Source organism: Rhinopithecus roxellana, chromosome 11, assembly GCF_007565055.1.
Source record: "Rhinopithecus roxellana isolate Shanxi Qingling chromosome 11, ASM756505v1, whole genome shotgun sequence".
Classification (NCBI taxonomy): domain Eukaryota; kingdom Metazoa; phylum Chordata; class Mammalia; order Primates; family Cercopithecidae; genus Rhinopithecus; species Rhinopithecus roxellana.
This window is the reverse complement of record NC_044559.1, coordinates 104,667,080-104,684,979: the sequence shown is the minus strand read 5'-3', so window position 1 is coordinate 104,684,979 and position 17,900 is coordinate 104,667,080. Positions and strand designations below refer to the sequence as shown.

General features: G+C 44.5%; 1 non-coding gene across 1 annotated transcript in view; it reads left to right on the top strand.

The window, feature by feature from the left end:
* The first annotated feature begins 349 nt into the window (after positions 1-349).
* Positions 350-17,900, top strand: part of LOC104676559 — a 36,096-nt gene continuing 18,545 nt past the window's right edge. The window contains exons 1-3 of the transcript XR_004059931.1: positions 350-405; positions 1,057-1,201; positions 2,180-2,316. This is a non-coding gene — a transcript (uncharacterized LOC104676559). The remainder of the gene's footprint in view (positions 406-1,056; positions 1,202-2,179; positions 2,317-17,900) is intronic.

The window sequence follows — 17,900 nt, the reverse complement described above, 5'->3', positions numbered from 1 at the left end:
ACCCAGGAGGTGGAGCTTGCAGTGAGCTGAGACCACACCACTGCACTCCAGCCTGGTGACAGAGGGAGACTCCATCTCAAAAAAAGAAGAAAAAGAAAAAAGAAAAACAGCCAGCGCATAAGAGAAGAGGTGAGCTCGTCCTCAGGGAAGAGTCAGTTTTTGTCAGAGCAAGGAGGGACTATTTGGAAGTTAGATTTCGGATGTGAAGAGTTTTGCTATTAGTGGATCAGGCTGATGGCACCGTGGACGGGTTTCAGGAGTCAGGAATGGGTGGGAGAAAGTTTCCCACTGTGGGTTGTGCAGCACCTCCTGGCCCGGAGAGTGTGGGTGAGACAAGTGGCTTGGGAGACAAGAATGAAGAGCATGAATGCCAGTGTGCAGCACTGAGTTCGCATCTGCCACATTGTAAGCTCTCAGAAGACCTCAGCTTCTATTCATTTTGTCACAAATCGATTAATTATTGAGCTGAAGGATATATTAGAAAAGGGTCAATAGCAATACTTCTAACTTCCAATCTGTACTTAGGCTTGGCATTCAATTGATGTTATCAAAACCTGTGCTAGCTCCAAGGAAGAGAGAACACTGTTTTCTGATTTAGTTGCTTCCTGAAAGGAGCTGAGAGCTGTAAAATGCAGGCAAGATTGGACTTTTCAGTAATGCTTATATATTGACTTGCAGGAACAGTATTAGAACATTTTTTTTAATGCACATATTATCTCCTTAGGGTAAGGGAAAAGGTTTTATCTTTTTATTTTTGCATCTCCCCTTTGAGTGAACATGGTTCTTTTTTCTTTAACTCACAACTTTGCAAGGTATTTGAAGAAATATGAGAGAGAGTTTCTGTTTCTTATCTCTTTAAGCAATATCCTCTTGTATACCAAATAATATCTTCCTGTGGTTAATGATACGAGAAACAGAACGCTTCTCCGGAAACCTTTTCACATCCCAGATTCAGAGTTCCTGTGTCCAGAATCTGATCTGACGTATTTTACTACTTAGGTAAATCCTTAATCTCAAGAGTGACAAGAGTGAAGTCTTTTTATGTTTGTTTTTTAGAGATGGGCCTCCTTCTGTCGCCTAGGCTGGAGTGCAGTGGTGTGATTATAGCTCACTGCAGCCTCAACCTCCTGAGCTCAAGTAGTCCTTCTACCTCAGCTTTCTGAGTTGTGACTACAGCCATGAACCACTGCATCCAGTTCAGGTTTTTTGCTTGTTTGTTGTTTTTCTTAAAAAAACACTAGTGATTCTATTTTGATTCTGGCAACTTTCATAAGGTCCAGGGACAAAATAAATGTGTTGTCTCCTGGGAGGAGATGGATTTATAAGCCCATAGGCACCATTCAGAAGCGGTGTGCCCTGGAAGCACCAAGGAATGTTGCTTGCTCCACCTTCCCAGGTGCTCAAGGCAAACCCCTGGATCATCCTTGACTCTTCTTTTGCTCTCACAGGGCACATCCAATCTACGAGGAAGTTAACTTGGTTCAGGTAGTTTAAAAATCTATCTGAATGTAGGGGCCAGGCACAGTGGCTCATACCTGGAGTCCCAATTACTCAGGAGGTTGAGGCGGGAGGATTGCTTGAGGCTCCAGGAGCTCGAGGCTGCAGTGAGCTATGATCATGCCACTGCACTGCAGCCTGGGCAACTGAACAAGGCTCAGGCTTGTCTTTAACTCCTGGCCTTTAGTGATCCTCTTGCCTTGTCATCCCAAAGTGTTGGGATTACAGGCATGGGCCACTGAGCCCTTCCTAAAACTTTTAATGTCAGTAACTTGGAAGAATGTTCTGGTGGACAGGAAAACCCTGGATGGAGAGAAGGTTGAGGCATTTGAGAGGTCAGAGAGAAGAAAGGTATCCAAGGACAATGGAATTGGCTGGTTGTTGCTCAGTTGCATTGAGGCTCTACAGTAGGATAATGAAAAGCTGTAGGCAGGTAGGGAGCAATTGAAAGCCAAGTGTGAAGGCCTGAGGGCCTCCAGGAGAGAAGCCCATATTCACTCAATTCAGTGTAGAAAAAGCAGAAGACCAAACTCTGGATTTAATAGGCTTGCCTAGCTTCAAAGATGATTATCATTATGCAAAGATCAGAGCACTGGTTGCGAAAACATGGAGCTCTTGTGCACGGAATGGGGACATTTGGGTGGATGCCTCCAAATATTTTGAGCTCTCAAACTCTTCTAAGCCCTCGGAGCCTGCAGAGGTGGCTCACCCTTCCCTGTTATCATCTGGAACTCCCATCACAGAGTTCCGTTTCCATGGGCCAAGAGGGCTTCTCAGGATCCTCAACTCCTTGCCTGGTTGTCAGACCAATCACTAGAGGTAAGTCACAACATCACCAAGCCAAGAATATTATGGCAACATTGATGAGCTAGAAGGAGACTGTACCTCCCCCAAACTGTGAGTAATTAGCCCCTATACTAGAAGGAAGGAACTGGATTTCGAAGGTGCTTGATCAAAGAGCAGGATAAAGGTAAATAAAGGAACTTCAGGGCATTTTCTCAGGATGTGGGACTTAATGCTTGGCAAAGACCCTAGAGGATAGTGCAAACTTGCTGCTTGGGTGGTTCAAGCCTGGAGATAGGTCCATGCTGAGTGGAGCTGAAACAGATTTTTAAAGGCTCAGGGAAGTGAGCATGCTGGAGAGGGTATATTATGGTGATTAGAAGACCCACCAGAGGATTACGAAGCACAAGGAGGTCTGGAGAACACAGCATTCACCAAGCCGTTGGGAAATTAGCTAGAGGCTTTCCTCTGCAGGCCACAACTGGTGGTATGAAAGGTTGTTGTGGAGTTGAATCCACAGAGAACAGTGACGATGGGGTGAAACAGATGGGAATCTTGTGAGGATATTTCTTAATACATCTAATTAAAAGAAAGCCAACACAGGCCGGGCATGGTGGCTCCCACCTGTAATCCCAGCACTTTGGGAGGCCGAAGTGGGTGGATCACTTGAGGTCAGGAATTCAAAACTAGCCTGGCCAAGATGGTGAAACCCTGTCTCCACTAAAAATACAAAAAATTAGCTGGGCGTGGTGGTGTACACCTGTGGTCCCAGCTACTTGGAAGGCTGAGGCAGGAGAATCACTTGAACCCGGAAGGTAGAGGTTGCAGTGAGCTGAGACTGTGCCACTTCACTCCAGCTTGGGCGACAGAGTGAGATCCTGTATCAAAAAAAAAAAAAAAAAAAAAAAAAAGCGCCAACAAGGATGCCCAGGAGGCTGAGGGTGTTTGCTCTATCAAACATTTGCAATCCCTTGTCTAGTACCTAGAACCTGAGGCAGTTTTCAGACCTGGAATCCCCCAATAGAAAGGGTGGCCACGTTCCCAGGATGAAGGATCCAGCAACACCACACCAAGTCTATGATGGTATCATTCCTTTTGTCCTTCCCCAAAGGACATTTATTCAAGTGACTCTACTCTGGGGAAAAACTCCCAGATGTTTTGAAGATTACTGGATGCCCTGTAGGGATGGATGGAGGTAGGCATTGAGGTGTGCAATGACTCAGATCTTCACTGGAGAAAGGACTTACCTGGCAGCTGCGAGGAGTGTGGGCAGCTGACAGCTTCTAGCTGCAGTGCCTGGAGGATCTGCTTCAGCTTTTGAACAAAGACCACCCTTTTTCTAGGCAGCTCCCAGCCAATACCCGCACCATGGCGGTACCAAGGCTGTGTCTGTCCAACACAGGAATCCTCTTTGCTCCAGAGCTTCCCATCACATTGGTCAAATCTGTGCCCGGCCCACCAAAATTTGAGACTCTCTCTTGTCTATCTTGTTTTCTACCCTTTTTCCTTTTGTAAGTGTCAAACCTACATCGTGATCTGAAGGCTTTCCATGCTTGGGCAATCTTCATATTTCCTCTTACACTTTTTACAAACATTACCCCCCAACCCCAAATCTCTTGCACTTCTTTCCCGCCCCCCCCCCAACTGGGACGGAGTCTCGCTCTGTCGCCCAGGCAGGAGTGCAGTGGCCGGATCTCAGCTCTCTGCAAGCTCCGCTTCCAGGGTTTACGCCATTCTCCTGCCTCAGCCTCCCGAGTAGCTGGGACTACAGGCGCCCGCCACTTCGCCCAGCTAGTTTTTTGTATTTTTAGTAGAGATGGGTTTTCACCGCATTAGCCAGGATGGTCTCGATTTCCTGACCTCGTGATCCGCCCGTCTCGGCCTCCCAAAGTGCTGGGATTACAGGCTTGAGCCACTGCGCCCGGCCTGCACTTCTAACTCAACCTCATTGTCTGCTTTCCTTAGGATGCAACTGACATGATGCTTTGGTCTGCTCAGTTGTAGTCTGTTTAGCCACAGATAAGGCAGTCGGGTACAGTAAATGACTTTGCAGAGGCTCGCTAACACATGGAAATGTTTATACCCATTTAAAAAGTTAATTCACAAAGTAGTACCAGATTTTCTCATTACAGTATTTTAATGCAGGGGCTCGTACAGTTAAAATATTCTGGAAGTTAAGTAGGAAAAGTACATTGAAGATAAATCTACGTTAATTACAGATGCAAAATTTTTGTTTTAAATGTAAGCATCTACCCTACTCCCTTCCACCAGAGTTAGGCTGGGGTTCTGTGAATTGCACACAGACATTTCTTGCTTGTTATGGAATTTGCTTTTTGTATTTTGGAAGCAGCTAAATTCTGGGCAACAAAACCAAACTGGTCTCACATTTAGATTAAGCACCTTCAATGGCTGAGCCACTTCCTCTTGTATGTTTGATAGTCACCCAAAATTGAGGACAGTGGTGGATACACTCTTCGCCTTCTGTTTCAACACTCTCTTGCCTTTCTTATTTCCTAGTGCTATTTGTGGCACCGCAATCATATATGTTTACTAGGTTTAGACAACAACACCATCTTGGCTGACACTTTAAAAAAAGTATTTGAGATCCTTGACAACAGCTCAATTCCTCAGACTTAGGAAGAGGTCACATGGCTTCTCACAACGGCTAAGACAAGGGTGGGAGTGGGAAAGTCTTTCCATTTCTTCATCTAGGCACTTAGTAAACAAAACCAGCTCCTCAAAATAGCTTTTATACAAAGAACATAATCTTTTACCTAAGAATCTTTATTTGGGTTTCCATCATCCAGTCTTTTCCTTTTTTCTCTTTTAAAGCTGGAAGCCCATGGACTTTGAGATTTGTTGCATCTTTATCCACAAATCTCCTCCCTTTAATAACCAGTCTTCTCAGAACTTAGATTCCAGCCAGGCCTACACCTTCAACATCTTCTTCGGATGTTGACTATTACTAGACCGTTTTCCAGCCATTCTCATTTTATCAATAGCTCCTTCAATCTTGAGATTCCTTCTTAAGAACCATTTCCTTCTAAAGGTCTATTCTAACTGCCTCCAAATGATTTCTTCTTCTTCATCATTATCTTAATGCTTCCTTAGCCATGAGCTTGTTTGTACAAGTGTAAAGATAAATGGTGACTGGCAGAATGCCTGTGCTTGAAAGATACAACGGGCTTATTTGCCAATTTCTTCTGTCTTATAGAACTGTGGTTACACTACTCCGCCTTCATTACAATCACAAATGTGTGAGAATGAAGGAGAGGCCAAGCATGCCTGTAATCTTGGCATTTTGGGAGGCTGTGGTGGGAGGATTCCTTGAGCCCAGGAGTTTGAGACCAGTCTGGGCAACATGGTGAAACCCTGTCTCTACAAAAAATACTAAAAATTAGCCTGGCATGATGGTGCATGCCTGTGGTCCCAGCTACTCAGGAGGCTGAAGTGGGAGGATCATCTGAGCCCAGGAGGTAGAGGCTTCAGTGAGTCCTCATTGCATTGCTGTACCCCAGCCTGGGCGACAGCTAAACCTCGTCTCAAAAAAAAAAAAAAAAAAGAGTAAAGGAGAAATCACCATCTGAAATCTGAGGATTAAGGGACTAATTTGGCTAGTTTGTAATTGTTTTATTATTATTATTATTTTGGGATGGAGTCTCGCTCTATCCCCTAGGCTGGAGTACAGTGGTACGATCTCGGCTCACTGCAACCTCCGCCTCCCAGGTTCAAATGACTCTCCTGCCTCAGCCTCCCGAGTAACTGGGACTACAGACACCCGCCACCATGCCTGGCTAATTTTTTGTATTTTTAGTAGAGATGGGGTGTCACTGTGTTAGCCAGGATGGTCTTGATCTCCTGACCTCGTGATCTGTCCACCTCGGCCTCCCAAAGTGCTAGGATTACAGGCGTGAACCACTGCTCCCCGGCTGTGATTTTTATAAGTTGTTTGCTGTCAGAGCTAAGGATTTTACTTGAGTTAACAAATAACTATGCTATAAGTAACAAAAATGCTTAGCCAAAGACGTGCTAATAGTTTTCCTGGTATTAGCTGGTTCCCCCTTGAGTTAGAACATACCTATGAGAACACATAGGAGGACATCTCTCAAAATGTAGCTGGCACCAAGCTATTTATGTATACCTGTTCGCTTGTCATCCATTGAGCCAGACATCTGACATCTTTGTTGCCTTTTTCTTTCTAGGTCTTGGTACTGTTGACATTTGATAAATGTTTATTTCTTGATTTTAATTCTTAGCCTTTGTTTCATTTAATACTTCAGTTCTTCATGCCAGAATTGTCTGGAAGGCAACTGGAAGTTTAACAGAGATAAAGGAAATCGAGATCACAGTATATTCCTCATAGTTCTAACATCTGCATTTTGGGAACAGAAGGCAAATGTTTTAAATGTTTTGCCAATTGCAATTAAACCAAATGATCAACTACTCATCATGATGCAGTTTCAGGGATGTATGTCTGCAATTCACACATTTCATCTCCTAGCTTGTTCTTCTTTCAATAAAGAGGTCACGATTGGAGTGACTTTTAGGCTAAGTTATAAACAGTTACCTTTGCCTTTGTGTCTCTTGTAATAATTGTTGCATTGGGTAAGGATTACATGTGATATGTGCCTTGTGATCTGCTTCAGAACAGGAGAGGAAATGTGTTGGTCTTCCCCAGGATCACCTCTGTGAACCACTTAAAACTCTAGTAGACAGAGCACTGGAGAGTGTCCCCCAGAGAACTGTTTTAACTGGCCATCTGCCTCCTCACCCTCTAGATTATGGACCTGTGTTTTGCAGCTTTTAGGCTCCAGATCTTTTTTTTTCAGTCTCAACCCCTAAATCCTAACAAGGCTAAATAGTCTTTTGTTTCTTTAAGTGTGTAGAAGCTATTCCAAAGCTTTTTAGCTTTCATTGACTAGTAAATTTCCAAAAGACACTTTTGAAGCCTTGCTTAAAGTTTTTAACATTTTTATTTTCTCAGGTAAAAATAGTTCTTAAAAAGAGATTGTCAAAGATATATATTTTTTTTTCTAGAAATATTTACTATGGCAGATATTCCTCTCTCCTTTCTTTTTGGCAAAACTTCAATTTCATGTGGGAGTTTATCCCTCTCCCATATGAGTTAAAATTTAATCTTGACAAGTCGAAGCCTCTAAGTCAATATCCTTGAAAGCGATTGGCTTAAGGGGAGGCATGAGATCCTTTTCTGGACTGTTATGTACACGGGAAGGTCTGTTAGGGGTTTATGCTGGTCTGTTTCCATTTGTCCCACTCCATCCAGAACTCATCTGTCTTTTTCTGCTTTGTGTCCCAGGAGGTTGACCTCTAAGGATTGCGCTGTGAAGTCTTCCTTGTCCTCTGGCATTCCACTGGATTTGGCTAATGAAGGCATTGCTAGGAGGGCAGAGTATTCATAATTCGACCTCAGACTCCCTTCCTCCTGGCTGCGATCCAGACAGTAGCCACATTCCTGTAAGGCACAGCTCCCGTGTCGGGCAAGCTCTCTTCCTCAGCTACAGCTCTCTTTATGAAGGGTGGAAACTTCCTTTCTTCTTTCTCCTTCAGGACCAGAAGCAGGAGGATTCTCTGCTGTAATCCTTGGCATTTCACCTTTCCTCCTTGGTTCTCTTAACTTTGCTCGCTTGCAGTCTTTAAACAGCCCCTCCATTAAATTCACTTCTATTAAATTCTCTGAGAATGCAAGCTCTTCCCTGCTCAAACCTTGACTGATATAGGGGGCTTCGAGGAATGGTTCTTGAAAAGACTCACAGAGGAGGAAGACACAGTTTCTCTTGTACTGGAGGTCATTGTGTCAGCAGGTGACCCTGGAACCTTGGAGGCAGCCATTTTGAACAAGGAAGGGATCCAGGTGAGAGAGACTAACATGCTGTGGATAGCAGAGTCAGAAAATGGAAGGGGAGTGTGTCCTTGAGGCCACTGTGCTTTTGAATGAATCAATTTTGGAGGTGTCCTGAAAGGGGACAGTGTGCTGGATGATCTAGTACACATTGCTGATGCTTTATGTCACTTTGAGCAGCAGTCTTGTGTTCTGTGAAGCTGAACAATTTCTCTCTCGCTCCCTTCTTGAGATGGGGTCTTGCTCTGCACTCAGGCTGGAGTGCAGTGGGGTGATCAAAACTCACTGCAGCCTAATACTCCTGGGCTCAAGCGATCTTCCTACCTCAACCTCCCCAGTAGTTGGGACTACAGGCATGTACTGCCATACCCAGCTAATTAAAAAAAAAAAGCTTTGTGAAGAGGGATCTTACTATGTTGCCCAGACTAGTCTCAAATTCATGGTCTCAAGCAGTCCTCCTGCTTCTGCCTCCCAAAATACTGGAATTGCAGGCATGAGCAACCATGACCATCAGAAAGTTTTCTTGAGTCTGATAAAGCAAACCCACAGGGTGCAATTATAAAACAATGGGATCGTTGTGGGGGAAATGTACTTAAATAGAGTGCGCAGAGATACATCTAAAGTGACTTGAACAATGAGAAGTTCAATGAGACATGAGCAGGTGGGAAAACTATCACTACTACTTCAGAAAGAAAGGGACATTTAAACTCCAAATATGCAGAAAGAAAATAAACTGAGAATAAATGGGAGGGCTAGAAAATTAAATGGAATATTAAGGACATTCCTTTTATTTTTTCTCAATGTTTGGTAAGCACTAATGTGTGTGTGTGTGTGAGTGTGTGTGTGTGTGTGCGCGCGCGCACGTTTGTGTGTGTGTAGTGTCTTTTTCCATGGTTTATGGCTTAAAATAAATTTTTTGGTAGAAATTATACAAAGCACTCATTGCTGCATGCATATGTAACAGGGTGGCATTTAACCCAGTTTAGGCAATGGGGTAAAGTCAGTGAAGGCTGATGCCGGGATCCTGTACCTGTAAGACTGACGTGGTTTTCAGGGCCGCCGCTCCACTCCCACACGCCTTCACCAATTCCTGGTCTTGTCTCTGCCTCATCCTGCTCTGGGTTGCTCTGCTCTGGTCCTGGTCATGGGCCCTGAACTCCCTCCCACCCTGGCCCTCCAGGCTGGCTTGCTCTGTGCTCTCCGACATGCGGTCCTGGGCTGGGGTTCCCCATCTTCCTCCTTATCTTTCTACCTGGCATTGCACCTCTGTGATTCTCTAGAATAAATTCTCTATCCTTGAACTACTACAGTGGTGATTTTAGTCTTGGTAAGCCCTTCCCCTTGAAAAAATAACATTTAAAAAAACACAATTTTCTCTAATACATTTTAGAATAATTTTAATTTAAAAAACCCCTGTATGGTATTTGTTTCTCATGGGCTGTTTTTAGGCTTGCCCCCTCTCTGTGCTCCTTGTCTTACTCTGGCCCCTTTTTCTAGACCCTCCTCCAGCTTATGGCCCTCCTTTGCTTCTTCACCTCTTCTTTTGAGACAAGGTCTTGCTCTATCACATAAGCTGGAGTGCAGTGGTGCCATCATAGCTCACTGCAGCCTTGAACTCCTAGGCTCAGGTGATCCTCCCACCTCAGCCTCCTGACTAGCTGGGACCACAGACACACACCACCGGGCCAGGCTAATTTTTAAATGTTTGCTAGAGGTAAAGTTTCACTATGTCGGCCAGGCTGGTCTCCAACTCTTGGCCTCAAATGATTCTTCCACCTCACCTTCCCAAAGTGCTGAGGTGACAGGGGTGAGCCACTGCACCTGGCCCACTCACCTCTTTGAATCACTGTCTTCTCAATTCTGAATCCTTCTAAATTTTCCTCACCAACACTCAGATTGAGAAGTGGGAAGAAGAAACAAGAAAATAGGAGGAGAAAGAGGGGCCCAAAACAATTACTTTCTAATGCAAGCAGAACAGAATCAAGGTGAAAGAAAAGATCTTTTGAGGCCTGGAGTTGAGTGAGCCCATGAGTCAAACCTTAAGGGGAAGGCGGGAGGCAGGACTTGTGATTTCTTCTTGGGTGAGCTATTTGTTTAAGTGATGCTGGAATTGTAGGCCATAGACGCAAATTATAGAATCATTCCCTGACTTGCCCACTAGATTGGGCAAGTTGGGGAAAATAATCAATTTATCCGTTGAAAATTAATTCTTTCCGTTGGACGATAGCGAAAGGTCCTAAGAAGATACTGAATAAATGCTTTCTGATGATGTGGGTGCAGCCAGGAGCCACTGCACTGATGTTTTGAGGCCTTTCCAGCTGTAGAGTTCAAGAGTTCTTAATTAGGAACACATGTTCTGAGAGTCCACACAGTCACATCTTGTCACTGTAAAGGAAGACATTAAAAGGTATGGCTCTAGAATGAAGAATGGCCTGGTGCAGTGGTTCATGCCTGTAATCCTAGCACTTTGGGAGGCTGAGGCGGGAGGATCACTTGAGTCCAGGAATTCGAGACCAGTCTGCACAATAAAATGAGACCTCTGTCTTTACAAGAAGTAAAACAATTAGCCAGATATGATGGCACATGCCTGTAGTGCCAGCTACATGACAGGCTGAGGCAGGAGGATGGTTTGAGCCCAGGAGGTTGAGGCTGCAGGGAGCTGTGTTTGTGCCACTGCACTCTAACCTGGGCAACAGAGCAAGACCTTCTCTCAAAAACATAAAAATAATAATCAAAGGAAGAAACTTGCTCCTTGTGATGTATGGGGCAAGACGTTCTGACCTTTTCCTTTTTTCTTGGCTTTGGGACCTCAGGGGATTCACTGAACCTCTCTGGGCTACTAGTGTTGTGATCTGTAACACTGAGATGATTAATTCTGTTCTGCTCACCTCTCAGGGTCGGACAGGATCAAATGATACAGATGACAGCATGTTGTGACACACAGCCTTCCACACTAGTGCAAGGTATCACTGAGGTTTTACTATGATGTGTGACCCAGTTGCACGGTCACCAGGTACTGTGAGTGCTACTGGCCAGCAGAAGAAGGCCAGAGTAAACTGCAGTTCTACCCTGGGTAGCTTCACTTGGCTGGAAAAAAAAATCACTTACCCAAGGTTGTGTGCCTAGACTGTGCTGAGAAGCCAGGGGAAAGAGAGAGATGTCTCAACCAGGGCATTTACAAACCGAAGCCTGGGAGTACTATCAGACTTACCAAAGGGCCCTTAGGTTAATATATTTGCAAACATAGCCACCTGGCAGTTCAAAATGAAGCCATGTTTGTTTAAGAAAATTATAAATAAGTGTGTTTTTGATTCAAGTTCATCTTCTTGGCCCCTTCTCCTAAGTATTTCTGAAATCTGCCCACTTCTCTCCACCAATACCACCGCTTTATTCCAGGCCTGCCTCACCTCCCATGTGCTTCAAACTCTCAGCCTCCCACTTGGTCTCTTTTGTTCCAGTCTCTTTCCCGCAGCACCCTACTGTCCACGTCCACCTCACATCATCTCTGCCTCTAGTCAGATCATGTCACTTCCCTGCTTAGCATCTTCCAGTATTTCCCTGTTCCTCCTCCTTCCCTGTGGAACTCAGACTTCCAGCCTCCCCAAGGCTGGACTGGGTTGCTCCTGTGTGCTCAGTGGGCATGCTTACTCACCTTCCCTCCTCGATCTCACCTGGTGTCCTCATATCACACTGCTTTGAAGAAGGAGAACTCTCTGACTCTCACTAAATCTTCTCATTAAAACTGCTGACTTGAAGCTTGGACAAGAAGGTGGAACAGGATATGGAAAAGAATTATCACAGACCCCCACTAGACAGCAACCATGTGTCTTTTTTTTTTTTCTCTCTGTCTTTGAGATGGAGCCTTGCTCTGTCACCTAGGCTGGAGTACAGTGGCACGATCTTGGCTCACTGCAACCTCCACCTGTCAGGTTCAAGTGATTCTCAATTCTCATGCCTCAGCCTCCTGAGTAGCTGGGACTACAGACACCTGCCACCACACCCACCTAATTTTTCTATTTTCAGTAGAGACAGGGTTTCACTATTTTGGCCAGGCTGATCTCGAACTCCTGACCTCAAGTGATCCACCTGCTGCGGCCTTCCAAAGTGCTGGGATTAGAGGCCTGAGCCACTGCGCCCAGCCCATCTCCTACTACATCTATAATCATCTCCCTCCACTGTTTCCTCTTTCTTCCCTCTAGGTACAATTGTCATGCATCCCTCTCCTGTCCAAGGCCAATTCCTATGCTCATGCCTTGCACTCGATCCCTGCACCATCTCAGGGACTTCCTCCTTTTATTATCTCCTCTATCTCCAACCTCATCAAGCTTCCCCTTTCTCCTGGATTATTCCCATCAGCATGCAAACATTCTGAATGTTTTTCCTTGATCCTTTAGAGGATGTTCAGCTGTCCTTCCATTTGTCTGCTTTTTATGCCTAAAATTCATGGAAGAGTCAGCTGGGCATGCCCTGTCACCACCTCACCTCTTCTCTATGCCTGTTGGGCTCCCGCTTCTGCTGCTTGATGGTGACCACTGCTCCAGGTGAGCAGTGTCCTCCTCCTTGCCACACTCAGGGCTCAGTTTTCTTTTTCCTTTTCTTTTCTTTCTTTCTTTCTTTCTTTCTTTCTTTCTTTCTTTCTTTCTTTCTTTCTTTCTTTCTTTCTTTCTTTCTTTCTTTCTTTCTTTCTTTCTTTCTGTCTCTCTCTCTCTCTCTCTCTCTCTTTCTTTCTTTCTTTCTCTTTTCTTTTTTTGAGACAGAGTTTCACTCTGTTGCCCAAGCTGGAGCGCAATGGCGTGATCTCAGCTCACTGAAAGTTCCACCTTCTGGGTTCAAGTGATCCTTCTGCCCCAGCCTCCCAAGTAGCTGGGATTACAGGCATGTGCCACCATACCTGCTAATTTTTGTATTTTTAGTAGAGTTGGGGTTTTGCCATTTTGGCCAGGCTGGTCTCGAACTCCTGCCCTCAAGTCATCTGCCCGTCTTGGCCTCCCAAAGTGCTGGGATTCCAGGTGTAAGCCACTGTGCCCGGCCTCAGCTTTCTGCCTTCATCTTGCTCCTTGCTCAAGGGCAGTCACCACCTTCCCTGGGTTTCTTTGTCTTTTCCAGTTCCGTTGCTAGCTCCTCCTTCCCTCCTAACACAGCTATGTGACTGTGTTCCTGAGCCCTCCACTGCTCTTACCACACTCTCTGTGGGTGGTCCCAACTTGACCCACGGCTTTAAATAGCATTTATTTGCTGGTGATTCCTGAATTTATAGCCTCAGCTTAGACCACTGCTCCTCTGAACTTCAGACTTGTGTATCCAACTGCCCACTCTCCACTCCCATGTAGCAATTTCACAAGCATCCCAAAGTTAATATGTCCCAGAATGAACTCTTGATTCCTGCCACTTCAGTCTATTTCTCTCCTGTCTTCTCTGTCTCAATAAATCACTCCTTCATCCACCTGTGGCTCCATTCCGAAACCTGGATGGCCATTCGGAAATCTGGATGGCCTACGTGTCTCTTCCCCTATACTTATCTTCATAGTTGATTTGTCAGAAATTCCGGACTATTCTACCTCTAAAATACGTCTTGAATCAGTACACCTGTTACCTCTTCTCTCACTATAGCCCAAACCACCACTAGTTTTTTCTTCTCCTTCTTCTTCTTCTTTTATTTGGGGAGCAGTAGGGGGGGGCATGGTTTTGCTCTGTTGTCCAGGCTCGAGTGCAGTGGTACAATCATAGCTTACCGTAGCTTCCACCTCCTGGGCTCAAGCGATCCTCCCACCTCAGTCTCCCAGGCAGCTAGGACTACAGGCCACACCATGATGCTCAGTTAATCTTTAAATATATACATATTTTTTTGTAGAGACAAGGTCTTGCTATGTTGCCCAGGCTGGTCTCACACTACTGTCCTTAAGTGATTGTCTTGCCTCAGCCACCGAAAATGCTGAGATTACAGGTGTCAGCCACTGTGCCCAGCTCACCATAAGCTTCTTAAGTGGTTTACTTGATTCCACTTGTGGAAGGCTTCGATCTCTTCCTACACAGCATCCAGGGAAAGTGTGATGCCTGTATAAATCTTTCAATGGCTCCCTATTGCCCAGCTCATATGGCCCTACTTGGTTTGGCCCCTGCCTTTCTATAAGCCCTCCTTCTCTCACCATGTCTCTGCCCCTCCTCTTTTCACAACCCGTGGCCGGCCCTCCTCACATCTGTCTGTTTCACTGATTAATACTCGGTCTCTGGTAACTGCCCCAGTGCAGAGGCTGTGCAAATCAATATTTGTTTTGATTGTTGAATTTATTGCCACACGTTAGATCCTAGAGTAACTAAGATGAACTAAAGAAAGCTTCCCCCAAACAGGAGCTGTTAGTCAAGTAAGTGACATAAATGTGTACACAGAGAATATTTACAATTCATTGTGATGGGGTGAACATGAGGGGAAGCCAAGGAAAGGCTTCTCAGGGAAAGAACACTTGAATTGAGTTGATGACCTTCCCCGTAAATCTAAACCATCACATAAAAACAATAACTTCAGGAAATAGAATGGAAAAATATGCTAAAATATTAATATTAGCATTCCTGGCTTTTAGTTTATTGGAAGTTTTTTTTCTTCTCTATTTTCATATTTCCAAATATTCCAGCATGAATTATAAAAGTTAGCTTTTTTAATGATGAAAAAGTTAAAAAAAAAACCCGGAGGAAGTAGTTCTTTAGTTCTTACATACACACACACAATAAAATAAAAACAAATGAAAACAAAAATCCCTGTTGAGCAGTGCAAACACACATTACACTTTGATATTAATAAAACAAGACACACTGGGATATCTCATTGTGCATTTTCTCATGTGTTTCTGGAAGTCAGCTACAAGTACTGGAAATGAAGCTTCTTCTCAAAATAAATTTTCCAAAAACAACAAAAAAATTGAAGAAAAAAGAGAAAAAGAATGAGAAATGTTGAAATCTTTTTACTGAGTTTATGAGTTGAGTGGCTAGCAGGGAAAGGATGGGTTGGGAGGGAACAGGGAGGAAAGGAAATAGGATTTTTTGGTGATGTTCCACTCGTAAAAGTCAGTGGATATTTTTACAGGTACCAGCTAGTCCTTCCTGAAAGTCCTCTACTGGTGACAGGCTGTGAAGCAGCAATAGGAAGATAAATGCTTTTCTGAAGAGTAATTTTAGTGCCGTGTGGAAAATGTGAGGGGAAAAAAATTAAAGATCGAATGGAAAATCCATCCACGGGCCAACCCACACCACAGAAGCGTTGGGGACCTTGCGTGTCCTAATTAGCCCCTACACCGGGAGCAGCAGCCCCAGCAGAGGCCTCTCTCTGGGCAACTGCCCTCGTCCTTTGTGGGGGGCAGCCTGGGTAAAGAGCATTCATTTACTCCACATGCCCTGAATGTGGCTATCATTTTGAGGGTGCAGAAGAATTGGAAAGTATAAAAAGCTAAGACCACCAAGCAGTGACCTTTTCCCCTTATTCTACAATGCAAGTCTATTTTTCCATAATGGGTATTTAGATGTTTTTGAATGGAGCCTTCCCAATGCAGGCAGTGTTGCAGGGAAGCTGCTTGCAATCTCTAATCTCTCTCCAACTCAGCTTCTTTTTCTACTCTAGTCAACCCTTTTGTAATCATGAAGTTCATGCAGATCTCACCAAGACTCATATCCCTTCCTTTTGTTTTCTCTCCGTGCTGAGATGATCCTCATATAGTGCTCTTCCGCAGTTCAGAATTTTCCCATGCTCCCATGGCAAGCTTTAGAGTTTCCAATGCCCGAGAACCACCCAGCTGGCAGAAGCTAAAAACAAGATGGCGTCATCATGAAATAAACCCTACTAGTATGTGGGGGATTCATAGCTTTCTCCCCTCTTCTTTACTCATACAGCTTCTCTTCTAAGTCAGAGAGTTTGAAATGATAGAACATTCTAAGGATTTCCTGAGAGCTTTGTACTGAGACATCTTTAGATATCTAAGAGGAACATGGGCAACTGTAATTTCCTTCCTAGGACCACCTCACTAGATGATACAGTTCCGTTTTAACAAGGGTAGCTAGTGGGTGAAAATAAGAGTCACACCCTGTGTTCAGAGCATTGCCATTTTATGTTTTGAGGTACAATTGACCCTTGAGCAGCTTGAAAGTTAGGGGCGCTATGCATACTCCTGAATACTCCAAAATCTGTGTATAACTTTTGCCTTCCCAAAAACTTGACTACTCATAGCCCACTATTGACGGGAAACCTTACCCGTAAGATAAACCTTTGATTAACACATATTTTGTATGTTCTATGTATTCTGTACCGTATTCTTACAATAAAGTCAGCTAAAGATAAGGAAATGTTATTAAGAAAATTATAAGGAAGAGAAAATGTATTTATTATTCATTAAGTGGGAGTGGATCGTCATAAAGGTCTTCATTCTAGTTTTCTCTGTGTTGAGTAGGCTGGGGAGGAGGAGAGAGAAGAGAAGTTGGTTTTGCTGTTTCAGGTGTGGCAGGGGTGGAAGAAAATCCACATGTAAGTGGAAACTTGCAGTTCAAGGGTCAACCGTGTGTTTTTTTTCCAGTCAAAGGGACTTTCTGCTCCCACACGGGCAGTCATTGAGTTCTAATGGTTGACTTTTTTTTTTTTTTTTTTTTTTGAGACAGAGTCTTGCTCTGTCACCCAGGCTGGAGTGCAGTGGCTGGATCTCCGCTCACTGCAAGCTCCGCCTCCCGGGTTTACGCCATTCTCCTGCCTCAGCCTCCCAAGTAGCTGGGACTACAGGCGCCCACCACCTCGCCCGGCTAGTTTTTTGTATTTTTTAGTAGAGACGGGGTTTCACCGGGTTAGCCAGGATGGTCTCGATCTCCTGACCTTGTGATCCGCCCGTCTCGGCCTCCCAAAGTGCTGGGATTACAGGCTTGAGCCACCGCGCCCGGCCTATGGTTGACGTTTAAAACACAAAAATTATAGGATCTACAGGAACAATTTCACATTTAATTGAAAACAGGAGACAATCCCGAAGGACTTAGCATAAAGGAGATGGTTCCTGGTCCAGTCTTAAGCCACCTGCTGTAATATGTCCAAAGTCCCTTTTTGGTCCTGATAGCCCAGACAATAACTGGGAATGTTTACTTCTCTTGTCTTTAATCCTTAGCCTAAGGGTTTGTCTGTTTCTTAGTTTTAATTGTTGTCTTTTGAGGAGTTTCAATCAGGTCTGGTTAGATGTAGAATTAAGTTGGAATCTAGTTTGAAGGAGTTTACTTCCTTTGGCTATAATTGAAAATGGTAGCTGGGGCCAAGGGAGTGCTGACAAGATTGCTAATTTGACCTCTTGTGACCAAGAACCTGACCTGATGAAGCAGTGATGTGGGATTATTGCATTTGAAATGATGTACTCACATAAGTTTTGGTACAGAAGTTGCTGAGAGCCTCAGGAGCACCAGGATCCAGCCTCGCCCAGCTGACTTAGGGAGAGCAATGGTTCCTGTTTGCTGGGGACTATTCCGGGTTTAAAAGGGAACGTCTCAAGCTCTGGAAAACCCCTTAGTTCTGGGCAAACAGGAGAGTTGGTCACCTGGAATTCAAGTCTGAATGAATCAAAACAAAAAACAACTGGGGAAACACTGATGATATCAGGTTTGAGTTTTCTTCTTTTGTGGGATGAACCTTGTTCACAATCATTTTATTAACTGGGGTGGAGAAGAGTGTGAGAAAGGGAGCAGAGAGAGAGAGAGAGAGAGAGAGAGAGAGAGAGTTAGACAGGGTCTCACACTGTTGCCAAGGCTG